The sequence below is a fragment of the Cyrtonyx montezumae genome, unplaced genomic scaffold, assembly GCF_038088225.1.
Source record: "Cyrtonyx montezumae isolate F1298 unplaced genomic scaffold, pur_monq_1.0 scaffold_8, whole genome shotgun sequence".
In the NCBI taxonomy this organism is placed as follows: domain Eukaryota; kingdom Metazoa; phylum Chordata; class Aves; order Galliformes; family Odontophoridae; genus Cyrtonyx; species Cyrtonyx montezumae.
In genome coordinates, this window is record NW_027072089.1 from 42,538,168 (window position 1) to 42,552,959 (window position 14,792).

Genomic DNA, 14,792 nt, shown 5'->3' on the forward strand with positions numbered 1-14,792 from the left:
CCTCACACTTCTGTTGCAAATAAATTGTCTCTTCCAAAAAAGAAAAGGCATCATTTGTTCACTGAAAACATTCAGGAGTCCCAAAGCTCATGACCAAAATGTATAGAAAATAATCCAGAAAACAGCACATCTGAAGAGTTTGGGAGTGTGTGCTTACTGTGATGTGCTGTAGAAGTTGAATGTTAGTGAAGAGCTGTGATTGCAAAAGATGTAATATCTTCATGGAAACTAGCTAAACCAAGTAGAGCAAAAGTTATGCCGGTGCACTCCACCCTGATGCTGATCGATGAGTTTAAAATGCATATAGAATAGTGGGGAGCTACAGTTTTATATAAGTGATAGAATGGATGTGGGCTTTTCAGTGTCCTTTTACTAATGCATAAGTTGTGAGATCAAGCTCCCACGGCAAAATTCAGCAACACAATTGGGTCTGGTAGTAATAATACTTTTTGGTGCCTGGCTCCTTGGAATGCAAAGCTGAACTCCTAAAACAGGCATGACATTCAACAAGTGGGGATGTAGCTGTGTCCAGGGTTAAGATGCAAGAGGGTCCTGGGAGGAGCAGGAAAGCAGCAGGGTGGCAAGGGAGAGCTCTATAGTCACTTATGGTCTTAAGAGGACATGGATGTAGGCTTGTGAGACCACACTGGAGGCACATAACAGGAGGAACTGCACTGCATCAGGTGAGTGATGTCCTCACCCTAAGCTCCAACTGTGACACAGGCTTCAGCTGCAACAACTGCAAATTGTGGATCAATTGTCTTCTTAAAAAGAGAACTGAGGATATAGATATTCCCAGTATCAGCTTCTTTTTGAAGTCTCCTTTGGCTTTGGACTCCTTTATCTGTCACAGATTGTGGTATACTGTAAGCTTTATAAGCTACTTTATTTATATCAAACTGATAGCTCTTATCTTGGCTATTAATTTCTTTTGACTTCTCTTACCTCATTAGAAAAGCAATCTTTACAACTACAAAGACTGGAATAATCTAGCTAAAAGTGCTATCCTATCACAAGGTTCTTTTGAAAGGCAAAGGGAACTTACACTGTTTGTCATGCCTGGCAACTCACCACAGCAATGGTCTTCTCCTTATGTTTCAACTCAGCTTCCCTTTTGATAGGACTCTTCATAAAACAAAACTCTCAGTGTAAATGTGTAAATGTCCATATTAGTATACTCTGCTTTATGTTCATGTGTATGTGAAAGTGAACTGTTCAAAAATGAGCAACAAGATTTACTTTTGGGAAGGTACAAGACCAGTAGGTAACACTTTGGGAAACTGGGAGATTGACTGCCACTTGAGATTACTGCAGGCCCCACTGAGATCCCAGAATCTCATTTATTTCCACTTATGTCTGAGGCATATGGATTTCAGCCTGGAGGTGTGTCAGGGCTGTCCCCCTACTGACATGAAACTCCGTTGGGTTCTGCTTCTATTCCTCATCAGGATCATTTGCCATGAGGTTTTTTTTCTTTGCACACATGAACCATTCAAATGTTGCTTGCCTCACAGTTTTTGGAACCTTCTAGAATTATAAATATTCTGTCACTATCCAATCATACCTTAGGTTAGCCTCCTTTCTTCAGTGGAGACAGCTGCTTTACTTTGGAACTGCAGATCCAACAACATTGGATATGAATTTGTTTTTCCCAAAATTTCCTTTGATAATGGTTTGGTTTAGCTTGGCTTGGCTTGGTTTGGTTCCCTGCATTCCCAGCAAGATGAGCTCATCGGAGATGTAGTGAGACATTTTAGTTTCCCGAGCATCTTTCCCCAAGCTTCTTCAAGAGAATGCTGCCACTCCTTGCCATTTTGCCCTTACAGCCACCCTCTCCAGGCAGCAGCAGAGATGTCCTAAAGGGTGCTTCTCATTTGTCTTGACTTGCCAGAGCTGCACAGTACTCAGGATAAATCCTGCCTTCTCTTCACAGAAAAGATAAAGTCAGTTTGCACCAGTTGAACCCAGCCTTTGTGAATTGCAGTAGAGTAAGTAGGGACCCAGAAAGGAAGTAATCAATTTTGAAAGACTAGAGCTCGTGGCAAGTCCCTGGGCTCTGATTAGAGATAAAAACATCAATAGGAAAACTGGAACAATATACTATTGGCCTTGTAAGTTCTGAACATATGCACATGAATATCCAGTAAGAAAAAGCTTAATGCTTCATGATTAAACATGACAGGGTGGGGACAGAATGAACTCTGGAGATCAGGAAGATGTACAGAGATGTTGGACTCCGCTGCTGCTTGCCCACAGGTATAGCTCCAGAGGAACAGCTGCATGGCATCTTCAGAGCTGAGTCAGACCAGCTGTACAGGCGAAGATGCACACAAACACAAATGTTTCAGACACAGGCTTTTTTGTTTTTTGCCTTTCTTCCACAGCTGCCCAGTGCAGTTCATATTTACTGGAGGCAAACATCACTAGGGCACAAATGCAGAAGATCCTGTGGCCTGAAGACTAAAATGAGAGAATAAAGCTTTGTGTTCTCCAACCTCTTAGCTTGAAAAAGCCCAGCAAATACCATGGAAGTCAGAAAGTTCATCTGGATCCCTCAGCATCCTCATCATTCTGTACTTTGAGAGGTTCTCCTTAGGTTAATTTATGACTGTGTAAATAAACATCCCCCAATTCTTTTCACCACTGGCCTTTCTGAGTCAGAATATAAATCCTTTCATTGAGTGTGGCTGAAGAACATCTGAAGTTTATGTATAGCAGCCATTGCTATTGTGTCTGAGCATTGAAGAAAAGATCAAATTGGAATGATATTATTTTCTCACTAGTCAGAAAAAGATCATTCATCTGTATATATTTGTGTAGGAGTTGGGTCTTTTTCCCTCTTATACATCTCTGTTTCTTTCCATGCTTTGTTTTATCTTTTCTATAGATTGAATCCTCAAACATTTTATGGAATTAAGTAGAACTTCATGTTCTCATTGACAGAAGCCTTCTGCAGTCCTTTTTATTCTTTTTTTTTTTTTTTTTAAATTTGAGGATGTTTTAACTTTTCTGTCTGTCTGAGATCTTTGTTTTTCAGGATCTGATGGAATTCTCTACCACATTAACTCAATTTTTCTATAATTCCTGCATAGACAGATGTCCCTTCACTGAACCTGTGTGCCCATGCAATCTACTGAGGTTTTACAGTGAAGCTTCAAGCATATGCTTTTCTGATTCTTCTCGGCCCTTCTGCTTGTCTGGAGCCCCTCTGGTGGTGACTATCCATTGACAAAAGTGGCATCAAGAATATTTTATGCTACTTTTTTTTTTTTTTTATATATAGTCCAAATTTCACTAGTGAACTTGATGCCTAAGAGACATCTGTACAATCCAGGCATGCCATTTCCACAGATCAGCTGTCTTTCTCCTGCAGTTCTACACATGAACCTGAAGAAAAGATGGTGCCAAAAATACTGTATTGACATAGTGAATGTATGTTAAGCTTGTACCTCCCCTTTCCCTCCATAATGTCAGCAGCAGGGTTGCACAAACCTGTTCAGCCTCAGATGCTGTGGGTTTTTGGTTGATAAGACAGAACTCCCTTCCCTTGGCCTACTGTCACAGGCTGCTGTCCTGACTGAGGAGGCAGCAGTGAAGGTCTGATATCCCTCAGCTGCCAAAGACCCATACATTTGAGTTTAGTGTTGAAAGAAAGAGCTAATGAGCACCATGGGGATGTGTAGGTGCTATTAAATTGGGGGAAAGGAGGGGAAGGGGAAGTTGAAAGGAAGGGAAGGGGAAGGGTAAGATTTCTAATAACACTGGGAAAGCCTTAGTATAATTTAAGTGCCAGATCAAAAATATCGCTATTTGTAAACTTGGGCTCAGAATCAAAATGCTCTCTTTTTAAAACCAGATGAGATTTAAATTAATTTTTATTTTTATTTTTTTGCTTTTTTAGACCTCGTGTGATCATCTGTTACAACTATGAGAGCTGGAAATCTTGGGATCTGAGACTTCAGGGTTTAAAGAATGATACCAGACAGATAATGAAATAACTTTCTGGTAGCTACTGTTAAACACTTGCCCTAGTCCTTGTCCTTTAATGCTGTTGTTTTCTGCAGCAAATGAAATCGGTGAAGTGTCTCCACTGGGAGATAACTATGGGAGTAAATGCTGTCTGGAAATCAAGATGGTCATTGTTCTCGCAGTAAGGCATGGGAGCTCCAAAAATTCTGGACAGTTCAAACCTGGTGTTAGAGTCCTCTACACAGTGCAACCCTGCTAACATAAATTCAAGGAGGCAATTGGAAAAAGCATTTAAGGTAAGAACAAATTTCGTCTTAAAAATAGATGATAAAACAAGAATCATGAAAGCAGGAACTTCAGAAGGCATTTCCCATCACACTGTATCTCAGATTAAGTGTTTCACACTAGGAATTGCATTGTATTTTAGTGCTTTTGATTCAATTTGTCAGCCTGAGTAGTCTCGCAGAACATTCCTTACATGACCCTCAGAGCTTCTGCCAAAATCCGCTTGCAAGCCTATCTCATAAGGGAGGCAGGAGTTTATGCTGCTAATTAGTAAGGCCAACTAAAAGATGAGCTCACAGTCCCAGAGGCAGCAATAAGTTGTTTTAATCTCTGTTAAGAAATGAGATCTCTTTTTTTTTTTATTATGCTGGATGTCACCTACTCAGTAAAAAACTGGTGTATGGAGACAAAGCTGTAATGCTGTGCTGTGGGGGTAAGTCAGTATCCTGTCCAGTGAAATAGAAACAAATCATTCAAATGACAAATTGAAAAGTTCTAGAGTCCTCCTCACAAGTACTGAGGTGATCCAGTTGAAGTGTGCTCCATAAAGAAGCCAGACTTCTTGGAAGAGGTGTTAAATCAAGGTGCCAGACTTCTGCTCCCAAAAGTCTGCAAGTCTTTCCTTCTATCATTCATGCAGGCCAAGACCATGGAATCCTGAGAATCACAGAGTGACAGAACTGAAGAGATTGGAAGGAATCTCTAGAGATCATCAAATCCAGCCCCCCTGCCAAAGCAGCTCCCTAGCCCAGGTTGCACAGGTAGGCGTCCAGGCGGGTCTGGAACGTCTCCAGAGAAGGAGACTCCACCACCTCTCTGTGCAGCTGTGCCACTGCTCCGTCACTGCACTGGGAGGAGGTTCCCATGCACATTTGTGCAGAACTTCCTATACTTCAGTTTGTGGCCATTTCCCCTCATCCTATCGCCACACACTGCTGAGAAGAGTCCAGCCTCGTCCCTTGGCCTCCTGCTCCTTAGATATTTATAGACATGAATAGATCCCCTCTGGGTCTTCTTTGCTCAAGGCTGAACAGACCCAGGTCTCTTGGCCTTTCCTCATAAGAGAGGTATTCCAGGTCCTTCATCATCTTTGTAGCCCTCCAATGGACTCTTTCCAGGAGATCCCTGTCTTTTTTGCACTGGGGAGCAGTATGTGGACACAGTACTCCAGATGAGGCCTCATCAGGGCAGAATAGAGAGTGAGGATCATTTCCCTTGACCTGCTGGCCACACTCTTTTTAATGCACCCCAGGATTCCATTGGCCTTCTTGGCCACCAGTGCACACTGCTGGCTCATGGCCAGCCTGTCATCCATGAGGACACCCAGGTCCCTTTTCTCAGAGCTCCCCTCCAGCAGGTCATTCCCCAGCGTGTATTGGTGCATGCAGTTAATCCTCCCTAGGTGCAAGACTCGACACTAGCTCTTGTTAAACCTCACCCCGTTACTTTCTGATCAACTCTCCAGCCTGTCCAGGTTTTGCTGAATGGCATCACAGCCTTCAGGTGAGTCAGCCATTCCTCCTAGCTTTGTATCATCAGCAAACTTGCTGAGGGTGGACTCTATCCCCTCATCAAGGTCATTGATATAGATGTTGAAGGGGGCTGGACCGCTAAGTACAGGCCTCCAACTGGACTCTGTGCCACTGATCACAACCCTCTGAGCTCTGCCAGTCAGCCACTTCTCAACTCACCTCACTGTCCTCTCATCTATTCCACACTTCCTAGTTTTATTATATTGATACTGCGGGAGACAGTGTCAAATGCCTTGCTGAAATCAAGGTAGATTACATCCACTGCTCTCCCTCATCCACCCTGCCAGTAATGACATCACAGAAGGCTACCAGGTTGGTCAAGCACAAACTCCCTCTGGTGAACCCATGCTGACTACTCCTGATAACCTTCTTCTCTTCCAATTGCCTGGGGATAGCATACAGAACAAGCTGTTCTATCACCTTTCCAGTGATGGAGGTGAGGCTGACTGGCCAGTAGTTCCCTGGATCCTCTTTCTTGCCCTTTTTGAAGATGTTTTCAGTGTGTGTTTTCAGTGACAAATTTTCCCACAGGCATCGGCACCATCTGTGCATGGGCTTCTAGCAACTGATTTAAAACTACTTCTCTTTGTGTAGACTACTGTTGAGAAGGCTTGCTGTAAGACCAAAGCAGTACCAATACTCTTATGAGAGACAACTGCCACTAAGGGACTTCATTATCTAGTTGGACATGTTTGCACAGATCTAGTGGGAATAGATTATTTCTACATTTTGCTCCAGATCATTCAACTCTTGGAGAACCTGAAAGAACAAGTGTGTGTTTCTCACTGGAAAGCAACCTTGGTTAAGCAAGTATGATTATGAGTATTATTTAAACCAAACTGACAGAGTTTGCACCAATACCCTTGAAGCTCTTGCACATGATCAGTTCTAGGAGCTTGGCACAGGAGGCAGCCAGGAGGCAAAATGTAAGTGATGCCCATAACTCTTAGACTCTCCTGCAAGAGTAATTCTGATCATTCCCATGGTCAGCTGGACAGAAAACGAACATGCATGAATGCTAAGAACATGTGATGTCTGCAAGCACTGTCACCTGGTAATTTTCAGGGGACTTCCAATACAGAACACTTGGCCCAAAGCACTTGAAAGTAGTTTCATCTTCCTGACAACGACCAGGCTGACAACATTACACAGGAGCTGTGGCACTTCCAGCAATCAGAGGTGTGGAAATAGTCTTGTCAAATTATTTGGGAAGGTTTTGAGTTTTACTTCTAGACACAAGCATTTATCACTTTTTATTGCACAGTATTTTGTACCAGCAGGTCAGATATCCATTATTAGGAGTTAACTGCAGTGTGATAACCTGGGGGTCAGTGCTTCACTGTGCTAGAAATAATGCAAGTATAACAAAGAAATTACCTCCATCCCAGAAGCCTGGCACTCAAACTAGAGGGCTGTTGGCTAGAGAGGGGATAAAACAAACAGCCCTGGGGAGCTGAGGGAACATGAAACAGCTCAGAGGCAGCCAGAAAACAAGGATCACATCAAGCCAGGTGCAAGCTGCAGGAGTTTCTCTTCAAGTTTCTGAAACTCCTCACTGATACAGGAAATCGTCCAATAGATTGAACTTACACAAGTGAATATTAACTGTACGTATTAGACAGATAAAAATGTGTTTAGTGTTTGTTTCAAACAGACATTAGAATTTGATACACTTCCTGCCTTTAAATTAAAAAAAAATAAAATGTAATGACAGAATATGTATGCAATTTCTGGTTTGAAAAAGTTATTCTCTATCATAACAACAAGTGTCTTGTGTATGTAAAGGTATTCCTTCACTAATGTAAAGAATTCCTAAATCCTTACGTGGCTACTTGTCATAGGCACTAAGTAGGGCATATCCCTCCACCAGAACCTGATTGTTTTTCACAGTTCATGTTAACACTTTTCAATCCTACCTGCAAATCTATTTTGCTGTTCTTTCTCTCAAACATGGGAGTAGATCTGTAGTAGACTCATCTGCTCTCTATTTTGATATATCCTTTTTCTGTTGAGCTACATAGTTTCTCTGCGTCCACTCTGTTTATGACCTTCAAATATTGTTTTTTGTTAATTTTATAACCAGCTAACATCTTCTACTGTAATTTACAATTCAATGCCTTCAATTCATTGATAGTTTTTTAATTTCTGTCTGCACTTCTGATACTGTCAAAACATTTTAGCAGAAGAATGCCTAGGACTTGTCACAAAAACGATGCTGCAATAAACACCAAGAGATCTACACTGAAGATCAAATCCAAGAGGGAATCTCTTTGCATGTATCTGTTCTTATATGATCACTTACTACAGTGCAAACAGGCTGAAATTCACTAACACCAAGAAATTTCAGATTCATTAAAACTGTGACCAGAAATGCCATCTTTTAGTATATCAGTACTGCAAGCTTTGAAACTCTCACTGAACAGCAATCCAGAGAAAGACTGGAAGATTGAGAGGCAGGGTGGGGAATGGAAAGCCAGCAGACAAGCAAATATTTGGGGAATGCACTAGTAAGCATCCTCCATGTCCTGCAGCAGGTAGACACTGCACGGTCTCACTCAGCAGGGACACATCTGGCACTTCTCATCCCAGGAAGTGTTGCTGGGATGCGCTGGAGCTGCAGCAGCAGTGTGCCCTCTTATGGTCACACCAGCTGCTTTCCAGCTTAGACTCGCATTGTGGTGCTGAGGGAGGAGCCGATTCCTTCACTTTTTATTTTTTTCTGTCATCTTTCTTGTTTTTCTTTCTTACCTTTTTTTTTTTTTTTTCCAAAAAGAAGGAGATGTGGAAAGGAAGTGCTAATTCTATGTGCTGTGACATGTTTAGAAAACAGGCTTGAAGCTTCATGTCAGGAACATCAAGTAGTGGTCCATGTGCCAAAGTAGGTGAAATACTGAACAAAACGAAAAGAGAAGCTAAATGTCATCAGGTTTAACATTTACTGATGACATGTAACAGTTTTCATGCCAAGGCATGTGTAAACTGAAATGGGGTTTTTGATTAAAGGCATTACCTCTAGCAGATAACATCAACTTAGCTGACTGAGTGTTTCTGTGCTGGATACATCACAAACTGTGCTCTGAACACAGTCCTCTGTATTGCTGCAGCATTTCCAGGGAGTATTGCTTTGTCCATGTTCAATCACCAGGCCTGTTCTGAGGAGTGTGTTCCTATGCTTCCTTCCTTTGCATCTGGTACCTTGTTGTCCCCAGTGTTTTCCCATGTCACTTCTCAAGCCTGCCCCCAGATGCCTCCTTGGAACCCCCTGTGGCTCCAGCACAGCCCTACCATTGTGCCCCAGCATGTCTCCCTGCCTGCTGAGGATGGTCCCATTCTCGCAGCATTTTCCAACCCACAGAATCACAGCTGAAGCACTCTGGGATTCAACTTCTACTTTCATATCTTTTGTTATCATGACAGCCACATCAGTCTTGCTTATTTAATATTATCCCTCATCTCACTAAATGTTTAAAAGCAAGGACCAATTTCTTGGTCAACACTAGAGACCCAGTATATTCTGGCTACTTAAGAGTGTCCAGTTCCAAAGCTGATCTTAGTATCACAAGAAAACAAATATATCTCACTGTTCAACTCCTGGCTTCTCCATCAGAATAAATCGCAGAGCCACAGGATGGTAGGCAGATGACACCACATGCTCCAAGCAAAAGCTATTCCTAGGATGACCTGCTGTCCTGGGGTGCAGGTTCATAATGGTGCCTAGCAGCCATGCAAGCACACCCTGGTATTTCTGGTCGCAATGTGTTTGTGTTTCTACTTTCCCTCTGGCTCATTGCCTTTTATATTTACTTCAGCATGCCCATTCACCTTAACTTAAAAAAATAAATTAAAAAGAATAAAAAAGAAAACAATCTAAACACTTTTCCTGTGCATCAAATAGCTTCTGCTGCAGTTAATTATCCTAAAATATATTCTTCATTATAAAAATACAACAATCAGGTAGTTCCAATGCCTCTGATTATTGATGTTAAGACAGATGATATTTACTACAAAAAGGCAATGGTTTTTTTAGAAACTAGAAACCAACCTGCAGGCTCACTTTGGTTTTCAGTTGAACCAAAGCCCACTGGAATGGAGCTAAAAACCTATGATAAAGCTATCTGAAATGTCACGGCTATCTTGGCACTGCTTGCCTTAGAAAGGAAGGTAAAGCTGTCTAGAGTTAAATCACTTTCACCCAATACTTGGGAGCACAGCTCAATGACCCTTTAATGTTCCTTGTGTACTTCTTTTTTGATGATTGGACAGAATTTTTACAATTAAGTCAGCTTGCATCACCTTGTCACAGTTTTCTACACCATAAGAAATGTCTTTTGTAGTTGAGAGAGAGCAAGGATGTCAGAATCTGGCCCTTCCTACTAACCTGCCCAGGAGTGGCCAAGAACATGACTGTTTAGCACCATCTCCCTGTCACAAGTTTATTTACTCTTTAAGGCTTGCATTTGTTTTACCATTCACACTAAGGACTGTACTGCAGAGGAGAATACTGGTGGGAAGCTCTAGGAGGAACAGAGGGGTTTCTGTGCACTCGAGGTGTTTATTACCATACACTAGTATAATAAGTACTGATCAAATACTTCATTTAATCAGGAACATAGAAAGGGAAGAACCTTGTGAGGTACAGGGCTCAGTCTTTTACCATCCGCAGTAACTATAAAGCAACACTTCTAGACCAACACATCTTATTGTTAGGATTAGTGGCTTGTCTAAAACTGCTTTAATTAGAAGGTTGTTCCAGAGCTTACAGATCTGAAAGCTGGAAAATTTATCAATTTCCAGTTTCAACTTGCACTTACCACTCACTGGTGATGATCCCAGCAGCATGGAGGGGCTGTCTCACCAGTACGCTGGTCCTCTCTCCTCACCTCTGTCTGCAGCAGCTTCCTGTGAGCATTTACTGGCTTCCCCAGCAGAACAGTGGCTGCCTCTCCTCATTCTTCCCTTTTAGTTTTAAGACATGTAACTGGCAAAGTTGCTCACACTCTTAATTCAGACACTACCTTAAGGCTTCTGGTTTTCTTCCTTAGCTTCCCCTCCAGCAGTCCCGAAAATAAAAGAAGGATTTGTGAGTTCTTCTTTTAATCCTAAAAGGATAAAAACAATATAGACCTGTGCACGAAACAAGAAAAACTCTTATCCAAATGTGTGCCAATAGCTGCCAATTCTTGTTTCTTGATTTTTGCTTTCAAGGCTGGGAAACTCTCCATATATCTGCAGGGATGGAAACAAGCTGATACTGGATAACACTCAAGTGAATAAGCTTTACGAGAATGGAAGTATATTTTGCAGAATATGCATACACATTCTATCAAAAGACTATATCTAATATTGAAACTGAGCACTTTTCTTAGCAAAAGCATGGATAAAATTGTCCTTTGTGCTACATCATCCTTGAAAGGTCATAGAGAATGGGGAGAGATGCCTGAAGACTGTAGGAAAGCCAGTATCACTTCAGTCTTCAAGAGGTGCAAGGGGGATCCAGGAAACCACAGGCCAGACAGCTTCACCTCTGTACCTGGAAATGTGATGGAGAAGCTTATTCTGGATGTCATCTCCAAGCAAGTGGAAGAAAAGAAGGTTATCAGGAATAGCCAACATGATTTTACCAAGGGAAAAATTATCAACCTGATAGCCCTCTATGGTGACTGACTGAGTAGACAGGGGGAGAGCAGTGGATGTTGAGTGCCTTGACTTCAGCAAGGCTTTTGACAGTGTCTCCCCTAACATCCTTGTAGGTAAGCTTAGGAAGTGTGGGATACATGAGAAGACAGTGAAATGGGCTGAGAACTGCTGACTGGCAGAGCTCAGAGTGATCAGCAGTGCAAAGTCTGGTTGGAAACCTGTAGCTGGTGGTGTTCCCCAGGGGTTGCTATTAGGTTTGGTCTTGTTCATCGTCTTCATCAGTGACATGAATGAAGGTATAGAATGCACCCTCAGCAAGTTTGGCGACGATACAAAGCTGCTAGGAGTGACTGACACGCCAGAAGGCTGTGCTGCCATTCAGCAAGACCTGTACAGGCTGGAGAATTGGGCAGAGAGGAGCCTAATGAAGTTCAAAAAGGCAGAGTCTTACACCTGGGAAGGAATAACTGCATGATTCAGGTTGTGGAGTCTCCTTCTCTGGAGATATTCACAATCTGCCTGGACACTTTCCTGTGCAACCTACTGTAGGGACCCTACTTTAGCAGGAGGTTGAACTTAATGATCTCAAGGTCCCTGCCAACCCTTATAATTCTGTGATTATCCCCATATAAACAGTAGAAATAAGAAGTCTAAGGTTATTGAAAATATGAAAACTAAGGTATATTGAAAATATAGCAGGTGGGCATTACTCACTGAGAACATTTGGGCACAGCAGTTGTGCAGGAGTACTGCTCTTTCTTCATTTCCTCAGCTGACAAGTACTCAGGGAGTTCCTTGTTTGTGTCAGTATTCCCAGAGCATCCTTCTCTCTATTAAACATACGGATATTAAGAGTCCTGGCCCAGAGATGATTACTCATGTAATCAAATATTTCAGGTGTAATGATGTCTTACAAACCACCAAATTTTACAGATTAATTGTTATCTATATTTTATTTTATTTTATTTTTGGTGGAAGTAGTCTCTGTGTTCCAAACAAGTGAAGGCTGGAGCATACCTCTCAGTGTGTGTTCCACTTGTGCATGCTTGCTTCAAGCAAGGATCTGATCTCCCCCAAAGACATTTTGCTGGGAAAATCCTATTATAATGGATCTGTGTACATTTACAATGCTGACAGATAATTTATCTGAGGTGACCTACAAGTTTTTCCTCTCCTAGTAATGAAGTCTATGGGTTTGGGTACATCTAGGAATCCTAACTTCATCTGTAGTCATATATCAATAGAATGGAAATACAAAGGGTTGTTTCATTATTTCAGTAAAGGGAAGGGAAGGGAAGGGAAGGGAAGGGAAGGGAAGGGAAGGGAAGGGAAGGGAAGGGAAGGGAAGGGAAGGGAAGGGAAGGGAAGGGAAGGGAAGGGAAGGGAAGGGAAGGGAAGGGAAGGGAAGGGAAGGGAAGGGAAGGGAAGGGAAGGGAAGGGAAGGGAAGGGAAGGGAAGGGAAGGGAAGGGAAGGGAAGGGAAGGGAAGGGAAGGGAAGGGAAGGGAAGGAAGGAAAAGGAATCTTCCAGAAATGTTTTAAACTGTATCCCAAATTTTCTATATTTCTAAATTGATTCAACATGAAGATTTCTCAGAAAGAGGAAAATACCCTGTTATGACAGACAGACAAATCTGATTATGCTCTCCAGTGCAAAGCTGAGGAACTTTTAGGAATTGACTTTATTAATTAAAGCAGGGAGAATTACAGATAAGAATGTATCCTTATATCTACCACAAACCAGAAATGATACTGTGATCTATGAGACATCACAGGGGTTGTTTCTAAGATGTTTAAAGCAGCCTAACAGCAATAAAAAGCTGGAGTAGGCTAAGAGAATTTATGAGAAAGATTTTCTTTAGTAAATAAAGGACAGTGGAGATGTCGCAACATCCTGCTAGCTATTTAAAACTTGCTTCTGTATCTTTCCACGGAGCATAGTACAGTGTACTAGCATTTAGACATGCTTCTAATGGCCCTGAACCTCCATTGTAATTGCTAGTGGAACCATGAGGCTGATGCTGAAAATAAATAATACTATTTTAATAGTGTTACTAAAAAATGGCAAAAAGAGGCTGGAAACTTAGGAGGATTCAGCATGCTTGTCACTGCTCTTCCCACCACCTCGAATTGACAAGGAAGCTTCACCTGATTTTGCAAGTCGTGGGTGAGGTTAATCAGGTTGTAAACCCCATGGGGTGTTCCAAGCAGAGCCACCTCTCCTGGCATTCTCCCCAAAACAAGATTAATCTATGCTCTGGTCTGTGTGTGGACAATTACAAGGGCTTTTTTGGAGATTTCAAGGAGTCCAGGGTCCTATGTCAGCCTGCACTGCTGGGGAGGGTGGAGAGGCATTACCCCTCTCTTCTGACATCTGTGTCAACCCGTGTCATCATTTTACTTTCTTACAGGGTATAAAGACCACCAGAAAACACATTTAAAAATCATCTGTGGCACACAGAAAGAGAAGAGAGAAAGTTGTTGGTACATTTCAGCAAGCCTCGTTAAAAACATCTCTAGGCACTACAAAGTGCATGTTATCAATATGCATATGTGATGTCTCTGAGGCAGAGTTGCCTTTAAGGTACATATTCAGCAGGACAACATTTTCCCATGTGAGGTAAGGAACAACAGTGAATCATATGTGTGGGAGGGAAGGGCCTTCCGGCTATGTACAGTATTTATTCCCTTTTGTGTCTTGCTTCACCCCCTCCCCTCTTTTATTAATGGCTTTTGCAATTACTGCTAACAGTGTATTGCTAGCTGGCAGAAAGTGGTGACTTCTGCAGTCGATTGTTTGGCAGAAGCTGGATGCTTGGGAAAATGAAGCAATGTTCATGTACTAGCTTTATGCTCCCCTCAACCCTGGGTGAGAGCAGGCCAGCGTGCAGCGTTTGCAATTCCCCCAAGCTGAGTGCTACATTATTGGGCTTCACATAAACACATACGCAGTTTTAGGAATCCAGAAGGTGAGGCCTGCAGTGTACACATTAAAAATTCCTACTGAAGGTGTCAGCAGGGAGGCAGAGGAGCTGATTTAGATTTAGAAGGAATCTGGACAAAAGGTATCAGGAGTGAAAGTGCCTGCTCTGCTTAGAATCACTAAGACTAACTACAAGAGTTTAGTTTTAATTTCTCACCTTATTAAAGAGGGTTTCCAGGTCAATATTGTTAGCTATAGGAGGTGTTGCAAAAAGCATGGAGATTCAGTAAGGCAAGCAATCAGTGCTGCAGGGTCTCAATGCCCGCTGAGTTCCTGCTGAGCTGCCAGACCACCACCAAAGCTCAGCATTTCCCTAAATGCTGATCAATCTCAGAATGATAGAATGATTTGGGTTGGAAGGGATCTTAAAGTCCACCCAGTCCCACCC